The 3,635-nt window shown below is 39.1% G+C and overlaps 1 protein-coding gene across 2 annotated transcripts in view; it reads right to left on the reverse strand.

Annotated features, from left to right (window-relative positions):
- The window catches only part of LOC147701582 (uncharacterized), a 67,641-nt gene that overhangs the window by 22,764 nt on the left and 41,242 nt on the right, over positions 1 to 3,635 (reverse strand). The window lies entirely within an intron of this gene.

Here is a 3,635-nt window from a genome sequence, read left to right on the forward strand (position 1 = left end):
TTTCAGCGTCAGAAATTAAATTATCTTTGTCTTTAAGCCTCTGAAGCCAGACAAGTAAACGGCCTTCTCTGTCCTTTTGAGTTTTCTCTGAGAATTTTCTACAGAGTTTACAGGTACCCACTTCATGGTCCGGATAAAGGCAGTAAATACACTTACTGTGTGGGTCATCATGAAATAATCTCAGCTTTCCACATGAGGAACAAGCTCTGAAGAGAGACTTCTTACTTGAAGACATTTTGGAAGAAACTGGAACACTTGAAGAAAGAAAACTGAGCAGAGCTCAGGGAGACTCCCTTACACACGACGTGCGGTAGAAAATCTGAGGGCTTGAGCTCTGAGGAGAAGGTTCTAGAGGGCTGCTGGCGCCTGATTGGCTGCAGTTTGGACTAACATAATGACAAGGATAGGCTGCATTGGAACTTCTTTTTCCCCATGCATTCCTATGTGGAAACTCTTGGTTAGGTACCAGATGGTTATTGTATGCATTTTTTGGGTTTTTCCTTATTATGTATATATATATTTATTATATATTATTATATATTTAGCATTTATTGCTATTTTATTTACCGTGGGACTCCCACTCCGACGACGGGGAATATTCAAGCATGTGAATCTATGAAAGACACCCCTAATACTGGAGAAAGAGTGTGATGTAGTGAGATAGAGTGTGCGTTAGTAAAGAGTGAGGTAGTTAGAGAGGGATGTTGTGATGTAGTGAGATAGAGAGGTAGTGAAAGAGTGAAAGTGAGTTAGTGTGATAGAAAGAGCGAGGTAGTGAGATAGAGAGTGATTGATGTAGTGAGTTATAGTGAGAGTGAAGTTGTGATGTGAGCTAGAGAGTGAAGTAGTGAGTGTAGTTATATTTTTAGAGAGAGAAGTTGTGAGATAGTGAAGTACTGAGATAAATAGAGTGTAGTGGTGAGTTAGAGAGAGTTATGTAGTGATAAAGATGCAGATAGAGAGTGAGGTAGTGAGAGGAGAAAGTGAGTTAGTGAAAGAGTTAGGTATTGAGGTAGTGGAATCTTTTAAGGTAGTGAGATCGAAACAGTGAGTGAGTTTGTGTGGTAGTGAGATAGAGAGAGAGTGATGTAGTTAAACAGAGTGAAAGTGTCTTAGTGTGATACAAATAGAGATAGTGAGGTAGTGAGAGTGAGGTAGTGAGTGACAGAGAGTGAGGTAGTCAATAAGTGCTTTTGTGAGGTGTAGAGAGAGTGATGTAGTGAAAGAGGTATCGAAAGTGAATTAGTGAGATATAGAGTGAGTGAAGTAGTGAGAGAGATAATTTGTGAGGTAGTGAGATAGAGAGAGTGAATTTGTGAGGTTGTGATATAGATATTAGGGGTACTAAAGAGCAGGCCGTGGTTACAGTTGCCTACCTCTGCTCACCTATATTTAAGCTTTCCAGATTGTAGTTTAAATCGGAAAAACACCGATTGTTAAACCCCAACTTCAAAACTTCCTTTTTTAGTTTTAATATGAATCCACAGTTTTTTAAAAGATTTCACCTACTACAAGATGTCCCATGCACATGCTGCTCTATCCACCTGAATGGACCCGTGGTGTCAGAGTTGCAGGAAGTAGGCGTGGTAAGTAATGTGTACCTTTATGAAACTGGTAAATTAAAGAGACACAGCTCACACCACAGACTTCATTTTCCCTCCCCTCCTCCGACTGTTAGGCACCATTAATGTGAGAAAACATTAGAAAATGATGTCAGTCTAACAGACCCTGTTCAAATAGCGCACAGCTGAAAAGTTGGCAACATACTGATCCAATTGATGGTGGAGGGAGTACAGTAAACGTTGAATTTTTTACATCGCTGGTCACTTTTTTTGTAGCTGTTAACTGTACAGAATATAGTCACAGTGGGCTGTAGAGGCAGCCAAACTTATTTGACTGAAGCATCACGAGGCAGTGAGATTCCCTAGCAACTTCTTCCTATTTGTTTTGCTGAGCTTTCAAGTTTTATAGGTCCACATATGAGCAGCACATAGATCCTAGTTTTTTTGCTTTCAACTTATTTTTATTATATAAAACTAGGACTACAAGCCCCAGAATGCAAAGTAAAAGTCTTGCCTAGGTGAGGTACTTGCATATTAGCCTAGAAACATTGGAGGCATGAATTTTAGGATGTTCAGTTCAGGTTGTAGCAAACGTTTTCTTAGTGCAGCACGTTCTGCCCTGTGTTAATACTGTAATGACATTAAAACAATGAACACTTGTGTCAGCACTATGGCCATCAGCACATTAGATGCCTTACTCATAACACACATTTGCAGTTATATAACCCCTCCCCATGTGCACACATCAAACTTTCTGACAATCCGTGGGCGTCCATTCCCCCCCCCCCCCCCCCCCCAATATGGGATACTTATTGCATTAGCAGAGAGAGTGTGAGGTAGCAAGATCGAGTGAGGTATTGAAATAGAGAGTGAGGTAGTGAGATAGAGTGTGAGGTAGTAAAGAGTGAGGTAGTTAGAGAGAGGGATGTTGTGATGTAGTTAGATATAAGCATAGAGTGATGTTGTGATGTAGTGAGATAGAGAGGTAGTGATAGAGAGAGTGAAAGTGAGTTACTGTGATAGAAAGAGTGAGGTAGTGAGCTAGAGAGTGATTGATGTAGTGAGTTACAGTGAGAGTGAATTTGTGATGTGAGCTAGAGAGTGAAGTAGTGAGAGAGTGAAGTTGTTATATTTTTAGAGAGAGAAGTTGTGAGATAGTGAAGTACTGAGATAAATATAGTGTAGTAGTGAGGTAGAGAGAGTTATGTAGTGATAAAGATGTAGATAGAGAGTGAGGTAGTGAGAGAAGGAAAACGTGAGTTTGTGAAAGAGTTAGGTATTGAGGTAGTGGAATCTTTTACTGTAGTGAGATGGAAACAGTGAGTGAGTTTGTGTGGTAGTGAGATAGAGAGTGATGTAGTTAAACAGAGTGAAAGTGTGTTAGTGTGATACAAATAGAGATCGTGAGGTAGTGAGAGTGAGGTAGATAGAGTGAGGTAGTGAGTGACTGAGAGTGAGGTAGTTAAAGAGTGAGTTTGTGAGGTGTAGTGTTGTTATATGTAGTGAGATTGAAACAGAGTGACGTTGTGAGGTAGTGAACTTGAGAGAGAGTGATGTAGTGAAAGAGGTATTGAAAGTGAATTAGTGAGATATAGAGTGAGTGAAGTAGTGAGTTAGAGAGAGAGAATTTGTGAGGTAGTGAGATAGAGAGAGTGAATTTGTGAGGTAGTGAGATAGATATTGTGTTAGTGAGTGAGGTATTGAGTGTTTGATTGTGTGAGTAGTGAGTTAGTGAGATATATTTAGTGGATTAGTGATGTTGATAGAGTGAGTTAGTGATATTGATAGTGAGTTAGAGAGAGTGAGTGACGTTGTGATTGGAAGAGAATGAGGTAGTGAAAGTGAGAGTTTGAGATAGTGAGATAGAGTGAGGACATACATAGCTACTGACTTACACATACAGAGCTAATCATAGACTATTTGTAAATATGCATTGATAGTTCTGAAGAGCAAATACATTGTTGTTGCTTGTAAATAATTAGTACTGAAAAGTGTTTCAAATTTTTTATTAATTAGAATTATTATATACTTCTGTTTACATTTTTAAAACTTTGCATTTGTGTTATCTTTTAA

The sequence above is a fragment of the Lissotriton vulgaris genome, chromosome 7 (assembly GCF_964263255.1).
Source record: "Lissotriton vulgaris chromosome 7, aLisVul1.2, whole genome shotgun sequence".
NCBI lineage: Eukaryota > Metazoa > Chordata > Amphibia > Caudata > Salamandridae > Lissotriton > Lissotriton vulgaris.